Genomic DNA, 24,458 nt, shown 5'->3' with positions numbered 1-24,458 from the left:
GGAAAACAGTATAACAGACACATTCTCTGCCCACAGTGAGCTTACAGTATAGGGGGAGAGGCAGATATTAACAGTGGAAAGAGCCCCGGGCTTTGGAGTCAGAGGTTATGGGTTCGAATCCCGACTCCGCCACATGTCTGCTGTGTGATCTTGGGCAAGTCACTTCACTTCTCTGGGCCTCAGTTACCTCTCTGTAAAATGGGGATGAAGACTGTGAGCCCCACAGGGGACAACCTGATCACCCTGTATCCTCCCCAGCGCTTAGAACAGTGCTTTGCACATAGTAAGTGCTTAACAAATGCCAATTATTATGATTATTATTACTAAGCCCTTGGGAGAGTACAGTGCAACAGAGTCGGTAGACAAGTCCCCTTCCCACAACACCCAGCACTTTTTAGATATTTGTTTCTGTTCCTCAGTTTGGATAACTCAGTGCTACTTTTTTTCCTTCCGTCTCCGACTCCTCCACCAAAGCAGCAGAGTTCTCGCCAAAAACCCCCAGTGGACGCCCAGAGTCTTTATCATTGGTCAGCTCATTTTATATCTCGAGCCAAGGGAACTCAAGCCCGCCGTCGGCAGCAGGCTGAGTATTGCCAGCCCTAAATCTGGACAGGCACAAAAATAGAAAGGTTCAGCAGCAGGCAGAGACACTTGGGTGACAGCATCTCCTTTGCTGTTGAATAACTTGGAGTGAAGGATTGTTTGGAGTTGCAGGTGCCTTTAAGAGCTGAGGCGGCTGTCACTGCTATGATTTGCTCCTAATTAATGGAGAACTGCACACAAAGCTGAGAGCATATTTAGCTTATTGAATATTTCATATGGAAATCACAATGAGGCTGTGCTCAGAGGCCTAGGATTTGTGTTAAGCCTCCTCCTGTCTTTCCACCCCAACCCTCATACGTGAATACACACATCCATACGTGCGTACGACCTCCCTGCCCGCGCATTCTAAAGAACAGTTCCATCCAAATCTAGTTTTGCTTGTTTAATGTTCTTGCTGGATCAGGTTTCCACTGGGTAAAAAGTTTGCTCCAATCAGCAGGAGTGGAAGGTGAGGGTTTGACATTTGGTTTAGTCTGTGGTTTGGGTTAGTGATTTATGAGTCTCTGGGAAATCCCATTTCCCTTTATCACCAGGTTCCAGCGTGTTTTCAGATTCTCCCAAAGTGCCATGGTCTCTTGGATGCTGCTGGGGTCACCTTGTCCCCCCACCTCCCTCTACTCCGACATCTCCTGAGATTGCTTCCTAAGTTGGAGCAAATCTGCTTGGTGTCTGTTGAATTTCCCACAGGTTCCTGGAGAAACATATTTGATCTGAAAAGTGCTGCATTCACTCCCAGTGGCCCCTGAAAAAATAAGCAAATTTAAAAAAACCCCTCATGTAAGGAGGATTGGGGCATTTACCCTCACTTGACAAATCTCTGGTCCCCTCAAGCCTTAGACCTGAGGAGGGGATGTATAAAAGTAGTTTACCAGTTCACTTCATCCCCGTCCCCTGTACCTTTGGAATTTGCCTACCAGGAATCACTAAATCCAACGGCCATTAACAATGCATTTACATTAGGATCAAAGTCCCGCTTCATGCCTTGTTCTTGGGCTGACCTGCCATTTTCGCCTACTCGATTGCTATGCCATCCGCTGCAACTGATTGCGATGCCATCTGTTGACATTCTCCTGCTTGCTCTGTATTTATTGCAAGCCTACCACCACCCAAAACAGGTGTAGAGGCAGGCCCCCACTTTCCTGAGAATGAATTTACAGTGGCAGTGGCCTGCGCGCCTGATGATTCTTTCACCAATCTTTTTTGGCCATCTTACCAAAGACATCTTTGATCATCTTAAACTGATGGAAATGCATTTGAAATGACCACCCCAGTGGAGAGTGTCTGACCTGATTAACTTGTGCTACCCCAGAACTTACACTGTTTATTTTACTTGTACGTGTTTACTATTATATTTATTTTGTTAATGATGTGCATCTAGCCTTACTTCTATTTATTCTGATGACTTGACACCTATCCACATGTTTTGTTTTGTTGTCTGTCTCCCCCTTCTAGACTGTGAGCCCGTTGTTGGGTAGGGACCATCTGTATATGTTGTGAACTTATACTTCCCAAGCGCTTAGTACAGTGCTCTGCACACAGTAATAGTCAATAAATACAATTGAATGAATGAATGAATGAATGAATGAATGAATGAATAAGAGAAAATCCTCGGTTTCGCTCTGTGCAACTCATTTAATAACTGCAGAGGCAGCTCCGTAGCAAACCCTTTTAAAAATGTTGCTCACCCTTTGGGATTATAGCGACATTTGGAAGAACAATTATCCTAATGGGAATACCTCGGTGGGGTGGGTGGGTGAGCAAGAGAACTCAAAAAATAATATGTTCAGAAGCCTTTAGGGTTGAAGTACGCATTCTGAAATGAGAAGACCAGCAAGTTCGATGTGGCGAAATTTCTTTGTAGTGCTTCCATGGGACTTAAATTTTCAAATATTACATGCAGTGAAAATAAGTGGGATTTTAAAAAAAACAATCAGCAATGGGGGAGATGAGACCAGCCTGTCTGTCTGGTTTTTTTTTTTTTTTTTTTGCTGAAACAAACAAGCGAACAAATAGAGCAGTTTATGAGGAGAAGGGGAATGTTTCATATCTGACTCATTGGGAGAACATTAGTTGTTTCACATTCTCCTCACCACCCTTTCCTATTTTGTAATATTCAGAACTACCTGCAGCTGTTCCCTTTTCTTTGGCACGGGGAGAGAGAGCACGCACGCACGCACGCACGCTCTTCGTCACTCACCGACTTGGGCCATTTCACCCATCCTTAATCCTGTTTCTTCATCCACCTGTTCCCATGGTGGCAGAGCAGCTTGGGTCCCTGTTTTGGAACAGGAAGTGCTATTTGTTTGGCATGAGTGTCTTTGTTGTGCAACTCTGGGTGAATTTAGAGCATTACTTAAATGTTGTTTGGGTTATGTTAATACCCTTGTGGAAGTAAGCGCCTGTCAACCTGGGAACCAGAATCCTTTTGCCTGAGCTGGCCTCACGTCCGCCTTCTTCCTGTGTTACATAATTAGGAGTGCAAAATAAATTGCCTTGATTTCTCACCAGTATGAATTGTTAAAGTAGGATTATTTAGCCTCAATGGCCACAGATTGGCACCTTCTTTCTGAAAAATTAAAATTGTCATCCTTATGTTTTGACTGATTGGAGCAAGATGATAGGCTCCTTCTGCTTTGGCTCCTCTTGGTACTCTCTTGTGGTATGCCTCCTGGTTAATTCTCTGGTCCACACAACTAAAGCTAGTCTTTCATCGGCTTTCTGGTCTAGTGTTAGATTTTCTGGGAGGCCTAAACTCATCAATATAGAAGGATCATCCAAACCCTCTAGAAGCTTTTTATCAGGTAAGGGGCCTATTTGAGTAATTCCCCAACCCTCAAGAGACCAGGAAAAATAGCGTCCGTATGCCGCATTTTTTAGATGAGTTGGCACTTATGGTAAAATCTTGCATTCCCTTTCAGGACCTATGTAGACGAGAACTTGGGTGGGTATCTGCAGGTCTGTTCATCTGTAATCCCCATCCCAGATGGTACTGTGGGAAAAAATAATGATAATAATGATGATGCACGTGTATATATGTATATATGTTTGTACATATTTATTACTCTATTTTACTTGTACATATCTATTCTATTTATTTTATTTTGTTAGTATGTTTGTTTTTGTTCTCTGTCTCCCCCTTTTAGACTGTGAGCCCACTGTTGGGTAGGGACTGTCTCTATGTGTTGCCAATTTGTACTTCCCAAGCGCTTAGTACAGTGCTCTGCACACAGTAAGCGCTCAATAAACACGATTGATGATGATGATGATGATGTAGAGCACATCATATACGCCCAACCCAGAGTTAGGAATTAGGGTAGTTATAAGATATTCAGTTACAGGTGGTTTCCCACATGAGTCTTCCCCATTAGAGTATAAACTCTTTGTGGGTGGGGAGTATGCCATTGTTCTGTTTTGAAGTTCCCAACACAGTGAATTTCACCCAGTGGATACTCATACAGTTCCATTCCTTGTCTTGTCTCATGCTGTCGAGTTGTCTCCGACCCATAGCGACGCCATGGCCACATCTCTCCCTGAACAACCCACTTCCATCCGCAGTTGTTCTGGGTAGTGTATCCGTAGAGTTTTCTTGGTAAAACTGCAGAAGTGGTTTACCATTGCTTCCTTCCGCACAGTAAACTTGAGTCTCCACCCTTGACTGTCTCCCTTGCTGCTGCTACCCAGCACAGGTGAGTTTTGACTTGTAGCAGATTGCCTTCCACTCGCTAGCCACTGCCCAAGCTGGGAATGGAATGGATGGGCCTCTGCTTGACTCACCCTCCCATAGTCGAGACTGGTAGAATACTGGAAACCCTCCAGGTGTGACCCTGAGAGGGGAAATCTCATTACTACTACTACAAAATGATCAGAACCCGCACAGTCCCCTCCCCATGGGTCTTCACAGTCTAAGAGGGAGAGAGAACAGGTACTTTCTCCGCCATTTTACAGATGAGGGCACTGAGGCATAGAGCGGTTAGGTGATTTGCCCAGCAGTACACAGTAGAGCTGGCATTCAGATTTAGGGATTCTGCCCCCTGCCCTATACTTATGGAGGTCAGAGGTCATTTGGGAGTCAGAAATGTGGGTCCTAATCCCGGTTCCACCACTTGTCTGCTGTGTGACCTTGGGCAAGTCACTTAACTTCTCTGTGCCTGTTATCTGTTAAAAGGGAATTAAGACATGTAGGACAACCTGATTACCTTGTATCTACCCCCGAGGTTAGAACAGTGCTTGGCACATAGTAAGAACTTTACAACTACCACTGTTGTTGTTACTTTTTTCCACTGGTCCACGAAGGATTAAAGGGTTTGCACTGTAGCACTCTTGGGGATAAGGAAGGTCCAAGCTGGAGCATTAGGTTTAGGAGGTCAGGCACAGCATGTTTATTCTATGCCACAGAGCTACCTGGTCTGTGTACATAGCGGGGCTGAAGAAGCCTTTTAGCTTCAGAAACTGTGTTGTCTAGTTGTTGGAGAAGAGCAGGGCAAAAGGTAGCTTAAGAGGCCTCCTCTGGGTCATCTTCAGTCATCTTAGCTGTGATTGCATTTTATCCTCTTGGGCAGCCAATCTGTTATAAATAATCTGGAATGATTGAATGACTGCAAGGAGTTTGGGCGCTCAGTAACTTTCCATGATAGGATGTCCTTGAATAATAATAATAATAATAATAATGGCATTTATTAAGCACTCACTATGTGCAAAGCACTGTTCTAAGTGCTGGGGAGGTTACAAGGAGATCAGGTGGTCCCACAGGGGGTGCTCAGTCTTAATCCCCATTTTACAGATGAGGGAACTGAGTCACACAGCTGACAGTTGGCAGAGCTGGGATTTGAACCCATGACCCCTGATTCCAAAGCCCTTGCTCTTTCCACTGAGCCACGCTGCTTCTCTGGGGGGGTTATGCCAACCGCAGACTTTGTGTACTTGAGCCGTTCTTTTCTGATTTTACTGCGATGGGGCTGGTAAGAACACCCCCAGGTTAAGCAGCATTTTGAGACTACGGATGTCGTGGACTTTTATAGGCTTTTTCCCGGGCACCTCGTGCGATGCAGTGCCCATGGAAGTGCATAGTAAATGGTGCTGCTGTCAGTGATGAGATGATGTTAAATTGATCCTAAATAGTGTCTTTGGCAGTCAAGGCGGGATGGCCAAGTCTCCCGAACTGTTGAACCATGCACCCCAACCTAATGCGGCCTAGCCTTGCAGGTTGAAATGGCAAGTGGCTTCCCTGAGTGGCTAGTGGAGAGCTTTGGAATATAAATCCAATGAAGAACTCATTTTTAATGCTAATAGAAAAAGTCTTCTCTCTCTCTCTCTCTCTCTCTCTCTCTCTCTCTCTCTCTCTCTCTGTCTCTCTGCTTTTATTTTTTTTCCTGCTCAATGGGGAAGGAGGGTTATGTTTTTGATGAGATGCTAATAGAAAGGCACATCACATTGCAGTGAGAAGAAAGCTGAGCATCATTAATTTCAGATTCCACGTGCCCTTAAATCAAGCCTTTTGTCTTATGAGCTGATTTTCCCCACAATGTTAAATCAGAAATGCCCCTGGACTTCAAAGCAAGTCTGCGCCGTGTCATTAATGTCTTATATTACCCCTCCTTGAGCAGTAAACCAAATGTGGTTTGAAAGACCTCTCTGGCCATTTTACACTTCGCTTTTCTTCTACCAAATGAACGATGTTCAAGCAGTCCTTCTCTGCAAGGTAAGAATAGGCCGAAGCTATCACCCTGAACTTAATCCTTCTATCGATTTGATCTCCATGGCACCATTTGAAGGGGAGTTTTACAACAGCTAGGCTTAAATCTTAAAGGGAGAGGATGTTTCAAAAAGAAGTCAAAAATCCAGCCTGATATTTCTGGCCTCGGCGCTCCATGCAATTTGCATTTAAAGAATATGGTTTTCATTTAAGCCCAAATGACTTTGTTCCTTCCCAGCCCTGGATGTAGATGCTCTTGATCATACGAACTTCAGATAAGACCTATTAACTCGACTGGGGACTGGGAAGGAATGTTAAGAGGGGAGGTTGGTGACTTCTGTTTGGAGCATGGGGAGAGGAGAGGGAGAGAAGGGCAAGGGAGGAGAAGAAGAAGGAAGAGGTATTCCCCAGGCTCCTCCTCCTCCTGCTCCTCCCCCAGCACCCCGCTTCGAGCAGTTTCTCAAGCCGAAGCTGTGTGAGGAGGAACCTCTGACCGCCTCCCCCTTTCCTGGTGCATGGAGAAGCAGCATGATGCTAGAGTACTGGCTTGGTCATGGTCATGGTCATGGGTTGTAATTCTGCTGCACCACTTGTCTGCTGTGTGACCTCAGGCAAGTCCCCTCACTTCTCTGGGCCTTGGTTACCTCATCTGTAAAATGGGGATTGGGACTAGGAACCCTATGTGGGACAGGGACTGTGTCCAACCTGATTGGCCTGTATCCTTCCCAGAGGTTAGTACAATGCCTGGCACATAGTAAGCGCTTAACAAATAACAGAATTATTATCCAGGCGACCTGGGGTTCCACTGGGGACAGGATGGAAGTCGGAGCCTTGGACCTGCCATGGAATGGGCACCATGCAGGGTAGCACAAGGGGCAGTGGTCATGGATCCAGACCTGGACGCTTCAGCGCTCATACAGCCCTGTGTGGCATCTCCTGCACCATCTCTGGCTGGCCTCCCAGGTTGCTGGACCAGCTGGGGTGGGGATGGGTGGGGGCAAGAAGAGCCACTCAGAAGCAGCCCGCTGGGGATCTGAAGAGCGGGGGGCCACCTCCTTCTTGCAGGGGACAAAAAGGGAGTCTGCCATTTTGGCACCAGCGGTCTTGGCGTGACTGCCCGCCTTGCCCAGAAAGTTGTGGGGGAGGAGGGTGGAGCTTCTGGTATCAGCCCCTTAGGCGTGATCCCCAGCAATTGGGGAGGCTGGACGTAACTCCCCTCCCACATCATCTCAGCTTTTCTTAGTGAAACTGCAGCTCGAAATGGGCAGGGACTGTGTCAGTTGTTGTACTCTCCCAGGCACTTAGTACAGTGCTTTGCACACAGTAAGAACTCAGTAAATATGATTGAATGAATGAATGATTGACTCTCCCATCAGTCATTTGTGATTCACTCATTCATTCAATCGAATTTATTGAGCGCTTACTGTGTGCAGAGCACTGTACTAAGCGCTTGGGAAGTACAGGTTGGCAACATTCATTCATTCAATTGCATTTATTGAGTGCTTACTGTGTGCAGAGCACTGTACGAAGCGCTTGGGAAGTACAAGTTGGCAACACAGAGACGGTCCCTACCCAACAGTGGGCTCACAGTCTAGAAGGGGGAGACAGAGAACAAAACAAGACATATTAACAAAATAAAATAAATAGAATAAATATGTACAAATAAAATAGAGTAATAAATACGTACAAACATATATACATATATACAAGTGCTGTGGGGAGGGGAGGGAGGTAAGGCCAGGGGGATGGGGAGGAGGGGGAGAGGAAGGAGGGGGCTCAGTCTGGGAAGGCCTCCTGGAGGAGGTGAGCTCTCACTAGGGCTTTGAAGGGAGGAAGAGAGCTACCTTGGCGGATGTGCGGAGGGAGGGCATTCCAGGCCAGGGGGATGACGTGGGCCGGGGGTCGACGGCAGGAAGCTGGCTACGGGGGAACTGACAGTCCTAACAGACAGGAAGGAGACAGAATCTCCCAGCTTAGGAGCCCTGGACCTCATCACAGGGTGGAGGGCAAAAACACTCTCTTTCTTTCTCCGCATACAGATCCGAGCTCTGTAGTTGTTCTGTGGGTCATTTTTGATGCCTGGGGATAGAAAATAAATCCCATCATCATACTTGTTAGTTGTTTGGTTAAAGAGGAGCTACCTAGCTAAGATACTTAGGGTCAGTAACATAAATAATAGCCTTTCCTTAAACTAGGCAATCCAGAGGAAATAAAAGAGATGTGGAATCTGGCAAGAATCACAAAGGAAGCTGTGTCTGAGTATGTTGAAGAACTATGAACATAGTCCCCTAGGCTGAGGGCTCTCTGTGGGCAGGAATTTGCCTATTTGTTGTTACAGTGTACTCTCCCAAGTGCTTAGTACAGTGCTTTGCCCACAGTAAGCACTCAGTAAATACAATTGAATGAATGATCACATAAGTGGAGTGGTCCCCCTCCCCCCCCATCCCCCCCACCTTACCTCTTTCCCCTCCCCACAGCACCTGTATATATGTATATATGTTTGTATGCATTTATTACTCTATTTATTTTACTTGTACATATTCTATTTATTTTATTTTGTTAACATGTTTTGTTCTCTGTCTCCCCCTTCTAGACTGTGAGCCCCCTGTTGAGTAGGGACCGTCTCTATATGTTGCCAACTTGTACTTCCCCAGCGCTTAATACAGTGCTCTGCACACAGTAAGCGCTCAATAGATACGATCGAATGAATGAATAACATTTTAATCGGAGATGTCATTGAAAACCATGTGAGGACGTGACTCCAAATAGAGATGGAAAACAAATGAATTGCAGATTTACAAATGAACTACAGATTCACAAAAGAGGAAACTCCAAAACAGAACACCAACCCCAACTTTCTAGACTTCTCTTTGCATCCCCTGAATGAGGGGCTTTTGGGCTGACCTCAGTGGACCAGCTGTGCAGTCATAGGTAGCTCGTCACTCGACCAGCGATGGGCAGGGAAGAGGAAGCAGTCTTTTTCCAGCTCGATCAAGAAAATCCGGGGGGCTTACCTCTGCCCAGAACCACTCCTTCCTGGGGTGCATGAATCAGCTCCTTTGCTGCCTGGGAAAAGCAGCTTCTTTTCTTATGCATTTCCCTGGTGAACCTCCATAGGACTTTCTGGATGGTTTGAAACAAAACAGACACACACACACACACACACACACACACACACACAAACACACCCAAAAAGACTGTTCATAATGCAGCATAGTTCTGGAAAGCATAATTCATTCATTCATTCGTATTTATTGAGGGCTTACTGTGTGCAGAGCACTGTACTAAGCGCATAATCAATGTGAAGTTCTCTTGTGGTTCCAAGTAGCTAACAACTTGAGGAGCAGCATGGCCTGTTGGGTAGAGCATGGGCCTGGGAGTGAGAAGGACCTGGGCCAGTCACTTTACATCTCTGTGCCTCAGTTACTTCATCTGTAAAATGGGGACTAAGACTGTGAGCCCTATATGGGACAGGGACTGTGTCAAACTTGATTTGCTTGTATCTACACCAGCACTTAGTAAAGTGCCTGGAACATGGTATGCCCTTAACAAATGCCATTAAAAAAACAACAATAAACCCCCCCAAAAAAACTTTCTCTGGCTGGGGGAAGCCAAGGCACTGACCTTAGGAGGTGTTTGCTACCTATGGCAACAGATCTGTTATGATCTAATCAAAGCCCATTTCCCTACTGTAAAAACGAGTCCTGATCAGATAAATTTTCTTCTTGTAAAAGGAAAGTGGGCAACGTGGGATTTTTATGACTGCCTCAGTAACAAACATTTGCCATCTTTATTTACCACCTGGGTATGAGTCATAATTGAAACGAACCCTTGGATTCCTCAGTGAGGGTCTCAACCCTTTGTGGCTGTCTTAACATGATGTCAGGAGATAGATGCTCTAATATACCAGTGTGTTTGAGGCAGCAGATTAGTTTCCAGGGCACATCAGCACAATGTCTTCACCCCACGATGGTGAAGCGTTACCACGTTGTGTCATGTGAAGCTGAGATTCTAGGTGCTTACGAGACAAAAGAAATTATGCAGCAGGAGGTCAGTGCCCACGGTTCAGGGACATCTTGGAAATCACAGCATCCTTAGGAAATCTCATTTGGGAATGATGGGAAGGTTGCAAGGGCCTCTGGAGTAGTAGATTTTAAAAAAGAAGCCCGTTCTCCCATCCCCCCGAGTACAGCTGGGATAAAACAGTCTTCAGTTTGATCTGGTGAATTGTGCCAAGTTTCTATCTGCCCCAGATCAGGATCAGGAATATGCATTCTGCCCCTTTATTTCCCTAAAGATTTCTAGGCACGGAGGGTGTCTGCTAATTCTGTTGTCCTCTCCCAAGCGCTTAGTACAGTTTCCTGCACATAGTAAGCACTCAGTAAATACCTTTGATAGGTCTTCAGTTTCCTTAACAGCAGTAGAATTTGAAGAGAGTTTTGAACAGGCTGGGGAAACATATAATTGCATCACATAAAAAAGGGTAGATATTCACAGTCATTATTTGTCTGTTCATTTTCTCTGTTGGTTTATCCTCAGGTTCAGATGTGATTGTGCCATGCCAATAATAATAATAATGATGGCATTTATTAAGCACTTACTATGTGCAAAGCACCGTTCTAGGATTTTAATGGTGTGTAATGTCAACTCTGCCGGCCAGGGGCTGCTTAAGTTGCTCTTTAATGCCTACCACGATGCTGCACGTACAGGGGAATGGAGGAAATGTTTCCGACAGTGATGACTAGTGACTAAGCTAGTCACCTGTTTGGGAGGTCACGGGCTCATCAGCCTGCTTACGCTCCTTTGCATCATCAGTCGTATTCATTGAGCGCTTACTGTGTGCAGAGCACTGTACTAAGCGCTTGGGAAGTACAAGTTGGCAACATATAGAGACAGTCCCTACCCAACAGTGGGCTCACAGTCTTGCTCCCTCACCCTCCTCCCCTACCCAGTCCCCTCCCAAAACAGTTCTCCTTTGGAGTCTGGAATACTCTGAGTTGCACAGCGGGTTAATGGGCCGGTCAGGCCTTTGGATTAGGAGGAAGCATGAGGAACAGAGCATGGATAGAGCCCAATCCTTGAGTCAGAAGGACTTAGATTCTCAGCCCGGCTTCCTACTTATCTGCTGTGTGACCTTGAGAAGTCATTTCACTTCTCTGTGTCCATTACCTCCTCGGTAAAATGGGGATTAAGACCACGTGGGACAGGGTCTGCATCCAACACGATTTGCTTGTATCCACTCCAGCACTTAGTACAGTGCCTGGCACACAGTAAGCAGCATGGGGTAGTGGATAGAACATGGGCCTAGGAATCAGAGGTCACGGGTTCTGATCTCGGCTCTACCGCTTGTCAGCCTTGTGGCCTTGGGCAATTCACTTTACTTTTCTGTGCCTCAGTTACCTCATCTGTAAAATGGGGATTAAGACTGTGAGCCCCATGTGGGACAGGGATTGTGTCCAAGCCAATGTGCTTGTATCCACCCCCACACTTAATAGAGTGCCTTGCACATGGTAAATGCTTAACAAATACCACAATTATTATTGTTGTTACTACTACTATTATTATTATTATTCAAGAACTAGCTGTTTACAAAGTGTGCATACTAAACAGGGGCTTTGATTATTTTACTGTGCTTTGTCTATCCTCAAAGAGGTCCTGTGTTAACCTACATGAGATTAACCCGTGTGACCACATGAGATGATTATGACTCACCATAGGGAGTGATTAGGCAGAAGTACATTTTTTAAAAAGAAGTGGTATTTGTTAAGTGCTTACAGTGTGCCAGGTAGTGTACTGAGCATTGGATTAGATACAAGTTATCCAGGATGGACACTGTCCCTGTCCCAGTTAGGGCTCACAGTCTTAATCCCCATTTTACAGATGAGATAACAGAGACAAAGAGGAGTTAAATGACCTGCCCAAGGTCACACAGCAGACAAGGACAGAGCCGGAATTAGAACCCAGGTCCTTCTGACTCCTAGGCCTGTGCTTGTATCCACGAGGCTTTGCTGCTTCACATTGCAAGGACACACCTGGTTCTACTTTTCTCATTCCTCAAGGCTGATGGGGTTTTGATCTGTTTCTTGTTGGCCCTAAAGTCTTGTTTCCCTCATTTTTTTTTATCCAGTTCAGTTCTATTACACACCAGTGAGCCACATTCACAATTTAGCCCAGTATTGTTTTACTACTTTTGCTGTTTCTTGCAGGTTTTGTTTGGTTAAATTTCCCTGACTTAGAGGCTTTCTTACGACAGGAATTTGAGACTGTCACGGAAAAATGACAGCAACTGTGGTCCGGCTGCAACTACTATGGATTTTCTTTCTGCTTAGTGTGTTGCCTGAGGATGACACTTATATCCATCACACATCATTGCTCTGGTACATCGTAATAGCTTGAGAATTTCTCCAGCTTTAACCGAAAACGAAATGTTCCTAGTCGGAGGAGTTAGCATCTGACACTCACCGAAAGCCCTTTGAAAAGAACCAAAGTGACAGGGCTACATTGACTTTTTTTTTCCCCCATATGTCTAGTTTTAGCTCGTCTGAATTAGGCCTCGTCCTTTGGGCTCAGGTACAGGATTCCAAGGCAGAAAGATGCCAAAAAATGCTTAATCAATCATTGGCATTCATTAAGCATCATTCACGAGACACAGAAGTCATAGTTCTTGCCTTTATGGTGGTATGCCACACTCCTCTGCCTTCAGCACCTGACTCCCAGTTTTCAACTGGTATTCAGCATCTTCTGAGACTTTGTTAAACTGGGCTCTGAAAATGTTTCCTCTGCCGCCCTTGCTTTAAGTTTCCCACCTACATTTCTCGATATAGCAGTTGTTTGAGTGTCTTTCTGTCATTCATTCTCCTCACGTGTCCCATCCAGCGTAGTCACACTGAGATGGGCATAACTTACTCACCATTGTTGGTATCAATCAGTCAATCAAGAGAAGCAGGGGATACTAGTAGTGGATAGAGCACACAGGCCTGGGAGTCTATTTATTTATTTATTTTATTTGTACATATTTATTCTATTTATTTTATTAATATGTTTTGTTTTGTTGTCTGTCTCCCCCTTCTAGACTGCGAGCCCGCTGTTGGGTAGGGACTGTCTCTATGTGGTGCCAACTTGTAGTTCCCAAGTGCTTAGTACAGTGCTCTGCACACAGTAAGCGCTCAATAAATACGATTGAATGAATGAAGGACCTGGGTTCTAATCTCAGATCTGCTATTGTCTGCTGTGTGGCTTTGGGTAAATCACTTCATTTCTCTCTGCCTGTTACCTCATCTGTAAAATGGGGATTAAGACTCTGACCCCTATGTGGGACAGGGATTGGGTCCAACCCCATTGCGTGTATCAAACCCCAGCGCTTGGTACAGTGCTTGGCACATAGTAAGTGCTTAAAAATGCCACTGTTATTAATAATCAGTAGTATTTATTGAGTGCTTTCTGGGTGCAGAGCACTAAACTAAATGCTTGGGGAAGTACAGTGCACAGTGGAGTTGGTAGACTGGATCCCTGTTCTCAAGGAGTTTACAGTCCAAGGGAATCTTGTCTTTCCATTTGATATTATTGAGAAGGTCTCATAGATGGCAGTGGTAGAACTCTCAAGAAGCAGGATGTCACCCGTGTGCTGTCCAGGTCTCACAGCCATGGAGGCAGCTCTTCAACTCTAGCCTGGAATTCAGAAGGTTGTGAGCTCTGATCCATTCATTCATTCAGTCGTATTTATTGAGCGCTTACTGTGAGCAGAGCACCGTACTAAATTATTGGTAGAGGTGGTGGTCACATTCCCTTCCCACGAAGGGACTCATTCGCACATCTTCTTGGGTGTGTGCCTATGGGCGCAGTCATCGGCCCCCCGCAATTCTTAAATGACTCTGTAGGTCTTTGGATGGTACTGGAAGTCTTGAGTTGTAAGAGTTTCTCAGAGAGTGGAAGTGTATTCTAACACCTCTCTCCAGAGCTCTTGATGCGTCTTTTAGCATGGTTGTGTATCATGGTTGGAACTGGACTGGGCCAACTCTGCATCATTGTCTTTTTTTTTTTTTTTAATGGCATGTGTTAAGTGCTTACTATGTGCCAGGCACTCTACTAAGCGCTGGGACAGGTACAAAGTAATCAGGTCGGAGATAGTCTGTGTCTCACATGGGGCTCACAGTCTCAATCCCCGTTTTATAAATGAGGGACCTGAGTCAGAGAGAAGTGAAATGACTTGCCCAAGGTCACACAACAGACAAGTGGCAGAGCCAGAATTAGAACCCAGGACATTCTGACTCCCAGTCCCCTGCTCTAGCCACTAGGCCATGCTGTTTTCCTCCATGGGCAGATAGGATCAGATAGCTCCTGGGCCCCTTAGCTCAGACCTAAACCAGTCAGGCAGTCATGAACTAATCTCAATATCTTGATGAATTTCCTGGTATCATTTTATTGATACCCTATTTCAGCAGTGAAAGCTGTCCCACACTCTTTATGTTTTCCAAAGAGGGAAAGCTGGGTTGGTGAGAAAGGAAGTGAGGATTTGGGGTTTTTTTGTTTGTTTGTTTTTGATTTTTACTTATTCAGAGGCCCATACTAATAACATGACAAGCTTGGGAACTGCTTCACATGGCTCCAGAGGAAAAAATGTACAGCTCCAAGAGCTGAAGGGGGAAGGGAGCCTTTAGAAGTCAGGGTAGTTTTCACAGAGTGAGATATCCTTCCTGAGCTTTGCTAATGCAAGTTAAGACCCAGCCCCTGGCACCCTGTCAAGCCAGGCTTGTGTGGTTCATCACAGATCTGTAGGGAAAACAAAAAACATCTGTTCAAGTGAAACTCAAAGTGCATATCAGCGCATGAAGGTATCAACACCGTCTTAGCGTTGCTTGTTCCGATTTTACGCATCTTCCTCCCTTGGGATGGGAAAGCAGTTCTCTTTTCTCAGGCTACCTTAACTAATTCAATTGATCTAGAGGCCTGAACCTCAATTTATCTCATAAATAAATAAAATAGAAAAATTCTGCCTACATACTTATTAATCCTGAAAGACTTTGATGGTACAAAGAGGCAATCAGTCCAAAGGCACTTACTGAGCGCTTACTGTGTCCAACGCTTGCAGGAGTACAATACACTTGGTAGACATGACCCGTGCTCTCAAGGAGTTTACAATCCAGCGAGGGAGACAGGCATTCAAATAAGTTACTGCTAGGGGAAACAATAAAGTATTATAAGGATAAGTACATATGTACTGTGAGCCTTATTGAAGGCACATCTCCTCCAAGAGGCCTTCCCTGATTAAGCCCTCCTTTCCTCTTCTCCCACTCGCTTCTGCGTCGCCCCGACTCGCTCCGTTTATTCATTCCTCCTCCCAGCCCCACAGCACTTATGTGATTATATAATTAATACCTGTAGTTTATGTATTTATATTCATGCCTGTTCCCCCCTCTAGACTGTAAACTTACTGTGGGCAGGGAATGGCTCTGTTTATTATAGTGTACTCTCCCAAGAGCTTCATACAGTGCTTTGCACACGGTAAATGCTCAATCAGTATGACTGACTGCATGAATGAATGAAAGGTGGCGTGAGTGTACAGGAGATTAGGGAGAATGGTCCCAAGTACACAGGTGACATTGGAGGGAGAATAAGGTGAAGGGAATGAAAGGTGAATCAGGGAAAACTTCCTGGAGGAGATGTGGTTTTAGTAAGGCTTTGAAAAGGGGGAGAGTGGTGGTCATTTGGATGCCTAGGAAGAGGGAGTTTCAGGCGGGACATGAGCAAAATGTCGATGGCGAGGCATACGATTGAGGCAAAATAAATATGTTTAGAGGAGTGAAGCGTATGGGCTCGGTTGCAGTAGGAGAAGAAGTAGGGAAGCAACTGTTATTAGGAGTGAGATTAAGAAGGGGTGAGCTGATTGGGTGCTTTAAAAGCCGACAGTCAGGAGTTTCCTCCAGTTTGCCTGTATTTGTCTCAGATTTGAGAAGCCTTCCCGAAAGCTCACTGAGCTCTCCTGCCCCAGAGATCTGAAGTGGATCTTTGTTGCGAGGGTTGTAGATTTCTCTGGTTTTCCAGATTATCTGGGTAGTGGCCTCTCCCACAGGTGCACAGTGCTGGGCATAACTCAACCACCAGAAATGACTGAATAATAATGACGATGATGGTATTTGACTGAAGACTGATGGGGCTAAGTGCCCTCTGGAAAAGATTGTGGGTGACTCTGTTTCCCGCCTTGCTGGATGATCCTAGTTTAGAAGTCTCTCCCTCCACAAGGCCAGTGGTCTTTGGCCTTAGTAGAATTGGATTCGAGAGAGAAATCACTGCCTGTAAAATAAGTCTTTTGAGGTAGGCTTGGGTGCTCTTGGAATGGGAAGTGGAGATTTCGAGGTTCAGTGTCGCTGGGACTCTGTAGAGCTTTTGGCCTTAACTTTAGTTACTGTAAGTAAAACGTTCTTGGCTTTTCCAAAGTAGCAGTTAAGTGCTCTCAGAAACAGGAGAAACACACTGTTTAGCAGCAGCAGTAGTAGTGGTATATGCCGAGCTCTCAGTGTTTGCAAAACAGAGTTTTAAATGCTTTTAAAGTACAAAATAAAGAAGTGCTGTGTTCTCTCACTTAAATGGGGTGGCAGACATAAAAATGTTTACCAAATAGTCAAATTACATAATTGAATATGCAATTAAAAGCTATGTCAATCAATAGCATTTATTGAGCACCCACTTGAGACTACAATAGAATTAATAGATGTGACCCCTGCTCTCAAGGAGTTTATGCTCTAACGGGAGTGTTTGATACAGAAATAAATTGTAGATGGGAAGGAGAAGGAAAAGAGAATAAGTAGAAGAATCCGTGCTTAAATAAAAGGGTATGAGATGTATACAATCTTTGAATGATTTGGTGTCACAGAGATGGTTAGGAGGAAGGAAAATCTGGGAAGAATAATAGTTAATCAGGGAAAACCTCCTGGAGGAGATGAGAGATCAGAATGCTTCAGAGATGGACAACTGTGGTCTGCATGATGTGAAAGGAAGGCAATGGTAGGCAGGAGAAGGGATGCGAACAAGAGGTTGGCAGTGGGAGAGATTGATGAGAACGAAGCCCAAGAGCACAAGCTGGGGTATAGTTGGAGAAGAACGTGGAGAAGTGGGAGAGAGGGAGCCTCTTGAGTACCTCAAAGCTGATAGCAAGGAGCTCCTGCTTGGTCAAACCTTTTGAAGGCTTTTGAGCCACGTGGAAGACCTGTGCAGAATGATATTTTAGAAAAATGGGGTGCTGGGAATTCATCAGAGGGGGCTTGTTGGAGGAGATGGGATTTCAGGAAGGCTTTGAATATGGGGAGGGATGTGGGTCTGTCAGATTTGGAAAGGGAAGGAGTCCCGAGCTTGGGGATCAATGTCAATAAGGGGATGGAAGCAGTGAGGTTCAGGTAGAAGGTAAGCTTGGAGAAGCAGCACGGCCGAGTGAAGAGAGCACAGGCCTGGGGAGTCAGAAGGACCTGGATTCTCATCCCGGCTCTGCTAGCTGCTTGCTTTGTGACCTTGGGGAAGTCACTTCACTTCTCTGGGCTTCAGTTTCCTCAATTGTAAAACAGGAATATCTGTTCTCCCTCCTACTTAGACTGGGAACCCCAGGCAGGACAGGGACTGTCTGATCTAATTAACTTGTACCTAGCGCAGCCTTGAGAACAGCGTTTGACACATAGTAAGCGCTTAACAAATACCATTTTAAAAAGGTAGAAAAACAGAATGTGAGTTGGGAGATTGAAGATGTGCATATGGAAGGTGGATAGGGTCAGATATGCAAGTAGAGGGTGGATTTAGTGAGTAGGTGGGAAACCTCCTCTTGAGAAACCACAGAGGAAGGAGAAGAAAGAGGCGGGTAATAGAGTGTGAAGGAGTTGCTGAGGAAATTTGGGGAGCCTCACACCTAATTCAGATGTATCAGCAAAGTAATTGTTCACCCATAAGAAGCAGTGTAGCCTGGTGGATAGAGCACAAGCCTGGGAGTTAGAGGAACTGAGTTCTAATCCCGGCTCTGCCACTTGCCTTCCATGAGACCATGGTCGAATCACTTAACTTCTGCATCTGCAGAATGGGGATTCTCTTTTCTACTTCCACCGAGAGCCCCTAGGTGGGACCTGATTATCTTGTATCTAACCACAGTGCTTAGTACAGTACCTGGCACATAATAAGCACTTAACAAATACCACAATTATTATCATCACTGTTACGGTCATCATTATCATTCTGCCTTTAACATGGTGTGCAGAGGTGGCACTGAGCCATGGTTGGTCTTGGGGCAGTGTGAGGTGCTAGAAAGATCACCTAAGGGCTCCTTCAAGTTAATCTGAGTGACAGGTAAATAGAAGGGTAGCGCTAACGCTTTTTACCCTCTGGCACCCAGCAACAAATCGCCTTCAGCCTGGTTCCATCTAGGCAACTCTTCCATCTAGCTGACATAACTTCCAAGGCCAGTACTGGACAACTTAGCTCAGCAAAGCTGAGATTGCTGACATTCAGCCCAGAGGAAAACTGTCCGGGCTAAAATCCAATCAACAGGTGAAGATTCAAAGCTGCTAGTTCAAAGTGAAGGTAACAAGCTACAGGACCCAGTCCAAATCCCAATAGGGCAATAAATCCAAAAACCCCACAGGACGTCACCTGCCATTCTGACTTCTTTGATATCGTGATCCATGATGCTGTGGGAATTATGGGGTCATCAGTTGTATTTGTTGAGCGCTTAATGTGTAGCGGAGCACTCTAGTAAGCACTTGGGAGAGTACAACAGAATTGGTAGACATGATTCCCGCATTCGTTCATTCAGTTGTATTTATTGAGCACTGACTGTGAGCAGAGCACTGTACAAAGTGCTTGAGACAGTACAGTATAACAATAAACAGACACATTCCTTGCCCACAAGGTGCTTTCCACTCTAGTGGTGGGGTCATCATCATCATCATCAATCGTATTTATTGAGCGCTTACTGTGTGCAGAGCACTGTACTAAGCGCTTGGAAAGTACAAGTTGGCAACATATAGAGACAGTCCCTACCAGTCCCTACCAGTCGGCTCACAGCCTAAAAGGGGGAGACAGAGAACAAAACCAAACATACTAACAAAATAAAATAAACAGAATAGATATGTACAAGTAAAATAAATAAATAAATAAATAAATAGAGTAATAAATATGTACAAACATATATACATATATACAGGTGCTGTGGGGAAGGGAAGGAGGTAAGATGGGGGGGATGGAGAGAGGGACGAGGGAATTTGAGTCCCCCAAATGTACTTAGTCAAACCTGCTTTTATTGAGCTGCCTATGAGTAGATGTAATTGTGAGCCAAACGAGGTCCTTCTAGGATTTTCTCAGGAAGATTCAGGTGAGATCAGGGCCCCCTTTGGCGGATACGTGTCCTGGCTCAGTGTCGCTTTGGCGTTTTACCAGGTCCACATTGCCACTAAGCCACGGAAGCAGCGTGGCTTAGTGGAAAGAGCACGGGTTTGGGAGTCAGAGGATGTGGGTTCTAATCCCAGCTCTGCCACTTGTCTGCTGTATGAATTTGGGCAAGTCACTTAACTTCTCTGTGCCTGTTACTTCATCTGTAAAGAGGGGATTAAGACTATGGGACTGGGACTGTGTCCAACCTGATTACCTTGTGTCTACCCCAGGGCTTGGAACAGTGCTTGGCACATAGTAAGTGCTTAACAAATGCTATAATTATTATCATACACATGTTATAAGTGTTACTCTTTCTGACACCAGTTCCAAGGAACTGGGAGCAGTGAACACTCTAAATCTTTACCAGCCTTTTGAGGATAAGTACAAATGAACACGAACCATTTTCACAGACAGCACCTAAAGGTGGTTTTTTTTTTTGTTTGGTTTGGTTTTCTCATGGTTTTTCCTACAAGTGCCAAGCCCAGTTGTAAACATTGGGGAGGATAAATGTAATCAGGTTAGGCACAGTCCATGTCCCCTCATGGGGCCCGCAGACTTAATCCCCATTTCACAGATGAGGAAACTGGTGCACAAAGAAAATAAGCGACTTGTCCAAGGTCATACAGCAGACAAGTGACAGAGTGAGATTAGAACCCAGGTCCTCCTGGCTTCCAGACCGGAGCTCTATCCATTAGGCCAGGGTGTGTGGAGTCTTTCTTGCTGTTCCTTGGGGTTGATTCATTTATGTTTTATTGAAAACAAAAGCAATTCCACAGGAGTTGCCAAAATAACACAGTCTTTAAAGGCTTTGCTGCTAGAATGTGAACTCCTTGAAGGAAGTTGGAAACAGTGTGGACTAGTGGAAAAAGCACAGTCCTGGGAGTCTGAGGATCTGGATTCTAATCCCGGCTCCACCACTCATCTGCTTTGTGACCTTGGTTAAGTCCCTTAACTGTGTCCAACTTGATTATCTTGTATCTATCCCAGCGCTCAGTGCCTGGCACATAGCAAGCACTTAACAAATACCATTTTTAAAAAAACCTCCACTGTACTTTCTAAAGGCCTTAGAACAGAGCTGTGCACACAGAAAATGCTCAATAAATATCCTTGATTGATTGCACCTGGTGAGAATTAAAAACTACTGATATTACTACTTCTTGTGCCAGCCATTTCTAAAGGCTTAAATTTCTGTTTTTAAGACTATTATTTTATCTTGGACGAGAGAGCTTTTTTGGGGGTGGAAACAGAACAGCTAAATGCTTATATATTTTAGCTGGGTCCCTGGGGTGGGTTGGCTTGTTGTGTTAGTAATAAACAGCAGTGGTTCCTCTTAGCAATAATTTCCCTTTAAACTGGGATCTTTCTTCTCTTTCCCCACCATCTTCCAGTACTGAACAATTTCCTTGGGATTTCAGAGAGAGAGAGAGAGAGAATTAATGATAACTGTGGTGTTGGTTAAGCTCTTACTCTGTGCCAAGAGCCATACAGTGTGAGCAGATGGAACACAGTCCCTGTCTCCCCCGTGCGTCTTCCATTCTCAAGGGGAGGGAGAAGAATTCAGTAGGAGTTTAGCTGGCCACAGGTCACCTGGGTAATATCCCTAATGGACCTCTAATAATAATAATGACGATGGTATTTGTTAAGTGCTTATTGTGTGTCAAGCACTAGGATAGACACACGGTAATCAGGTTGGACACAGTCCCTGTCCCACATGAGGCTCAGACTTGCCCGAGTTTGAAATATTTAAAAACCGTGAAGAGGCCAGTTAGCTTGCCCTTTCCCCAAACTGCCTGTCCCATTCCTTGGGCCCAATCCCACAAGATAAAACAAGTAATAATTATAATTGTGGTATTCAGTAAGTGCTCAGTATGTACCAAGCACTGTTCCAACCATTAGGATAGAGGCAAAGTAATCGGGTTAGACGCAGTCCCTGTCCCAACTGGGGCTCACAGCAATGATGGTGTCTGTTAACTGCTTACTATGTGTCAAGACTGTACTGAGCTGTGGTTGGTCTTGGGCAGTGTGAGGTGCTAAAAACATCACTGAAATCTGGCTCACTCCAGATGATGATAATAATGGGAATTAAGTGCTTATTTTGTGTCAAACGCTGTTCTAAGCGCTGACATAGATACAAAGATAATCAGGGCAGAATCAGTCTCTGTCCCCCATGGGACTCCCAGCCTAAAGGGCAGGGAGAACAGGTATTGAGTCCCCATTTTTACAGGTGAGGAAACTGAGACCCAGAGAAGTTAAGTGACTTGCCCAAGGTCACCAAATTGGGAGGTGGTAGAGCCAAGATTAGAGTCCAGGTCCTCTGACTCCCACGCTAGGGTTTTTTCCACTAGGCCTCACTGTGACTGTCCATGTCTGCTTGATGCAAATAGTTTGGTACTTGATTCTCCTTAAGCATTTTTCGAAACACATGAAAAGCTGCGTGGCCTGAGAGTCAGAGCATCTGGGTTCTAATCCCAGCTCGGCCACTTGTCTGCAATGTGACTTTGGGCAAGTCATTTACCTTCTCTGTACCTCAGTTACCTCATCTGTAAAATGTGAATTAAAGCTGTGAACCCCATGTGGGCCATTGGACTGTGCCCAGTGTGATTTTCTTGTATCTACCCCAGTATTTAGTACAATGCCCGGCACATATTAAGCACTTGACAAAAACTATTAAAAAAAAAACCATCAGGCTCCTGTAGCAGAGCGGTGGCATTTTAGTCATCGAAGGGTGGGGAGGAACCTTGCTGACCACACTTGGAAAAATCCACAGTAACGGCTGCTCAGCTGCCCTCGGTGCAAAAAACCTGACTTGGTTCCAAGAGTTTCTGGAATTGCAGGTCTGAAGCTATCGCTGGGTGCAACGGTTTGGGTGAGAGCAGCATGGATGAGGTTAGTCTAGACTGAACTATGTGGCTTTTGTGGGTGGTATTACACTGATGTCACCATTTTGGGGAGTGGAGTGAATTTCATAGCTAACATCATTTTCCTTTGTCCTTTTATTTCAAAACTAAAGGAAGAGACTTTTGCCCCTAAGAAATGGTGTGATGCCATCTCCGTTCTTATGATATAAAGCTAACCATTGCTCCTATACTTGAATTAACTGAATGTGAGGAGAGCGACACCATTAAATAACCCTTTTTCTCTACAAGATGTAATGAGGAAGTCTGTCCTGTATTTTTAAATTTGAACCTCAAAAGCTCATTGTATTTGATAATTTGCAGAGCGTACATAAAAGCCATAAAATATAAGAAGTGATATGGCTGGAGGAGCCTTTTTCATTTCCTGGCAGCCATTACATGCCTCCAATACAAAAACATTTTTCTCCTAACAATCCTTTCCTGAGCTCAAAAATGGATTTCCCTCCAGCCCCTGTCATTCAATTATCACCTCGGGAAATGCACAGATATAACTGATGATCCCCTTAAAATGTCCTGCAGTGTTCCACCCTCTCCCATCCTTCATCTTTCTCCTCGCTCCCGTCATTAAATGTAACATTGCCAATGTATATTTTATAGGGTGACCCTGACGGATGTCACTTTGATGCTCTGCAGAGATAATAAGATTGCACATGTAATGAAGGGCAGATAAATAGAAAAATGTTTACGAGATGGAGAATGGGGGCTTTAACGGCCTTATGGCTTTTCTTTCCTTTTCTTTCTCTTTTTTTCTCCTCCTCCTCCTCCTCTTCCTCTTCACTGATGGAATTGTGGTTAGTTACCAGCACAAGAAAACAGTTAGAAAGGTAATGTAAGGATATAACCAACTGCAGTGAAATCCCACTGGCCCTGTTCCTGAACTCCAGTAAAATGAATTCAGGAAATAATGAAGTATTCCGCTTGTGGAAAAGAAAACTGATTTCGAGGAATGACTTCTTGAGACCAGGATGGCCTTGCTGAGAAAATCAGATTCCTGGTGTCATGCCACTGAGATTAAAATATCAACAATCTCTAAAAAAACAACAAGAAACCAATTGTGTGCAAACCCCCATTGTAAGGCTTGTGCGTACCATAGTGTATTGGACCTGTCCTAAAAAATAGTGATGTAATAATAATAATAATGGCATTTGTTAAGCGCTTACTATGTGCAAAGTACTGTTTTAAGTTCTAGGGGGATACAAGGTGATCAGGTTGTCCCACGTGGGGCTCACAGACTTAATACCCATTTTACAGCTGAGGAAATTGAGGCTCAGAGAAGTTAAGTGACTTGCCCAAGGTCACACAGCAGACGTGGCAGAGCTGGGATTAGAACCCATGACCTCCGACTCCCAAGCCTGTGCTCTTTCTGCTGAGCCACGCTGCTTCTCATCAGCTTCTTCACGCTGCTGTAGGCTGAAAACTTCCTGAAAAAGAAGCCAGGAGCAAGTATTTTTTTTTCCTCTGTTTGGTTTAGAACATTTTGTCCTTACTGAAGTGTAAAAGGCACTTCACAGTTTGAGGGACTGGTCCCACGTGCAGTTCTGGAAGCTGTTTTTAGGGTTTCTCAAATAGCCCGAGCTAGTGATTATGCACTGTTCCCTGAAATAAAAGTCCTTTCCTGTATTTGCCCCCTTGTCTTGATGCTCCTCCTACATTCTGGCATTTATTTACTAAGGCATAATAAAGTAAGCACTGCTCTGCACAGTACAGAAGGACAAGTTGGAGAGAGGTCAGTGTATTTTTTGTTACAGTTAGTATTTTTCTTTTTTGTTGTTTGCTTTAATTATTTGCTTTTCCACTGGGTTTTTTTTTTTTACTTTTTTTTAAGAAAGTGGAAAACACCCTTC

At 44.8% G+C, this 24,458-nt stretch overlaps 1 protein-coding gene and 1 non-coding gene across 7 annotated transcripts in view; one reads left to right on the top strand and one right to left on the bottom strand.

The window, feature by feature from the left end:
* Positions 1–24,458, top strand: part of RERE (arginine-glutamic acid dipeptide repeats) — a 562,577-nt gene that overhangs the window by 501,892 nt on the left and 36,227 nt on the right. The window lies entirely within an intron of this gene.
* Positions 4,300–4,437, bottom strand: LOC119929112. Its single transcript, XR_005451252.1, has one exon. It is a non-coding gene; the product is annotated as a small nucleolar RNA SNORA7 (small nucleolar RNA).

Source organism: Tachyglossus aculeatus, chromosome 5 (genome assembly GCF_015852505.1).
Source record: "Tachyglossus aculeatus isolate mTacAcu1 chromosome 5, mTacAcu1.pri, whole genome shotgun sequence".
In the NCBI taxonomy this organism is placed as follows: Eukaryota; Metazoa; Chordata; class Mammalia; order Monotremata; family Tachyglossidae; genus Tachyglossus; species Tachyglossus aculeatus.
This window is presented reverse-complemented; position numbering and strand designations above follow the sequence as displayed.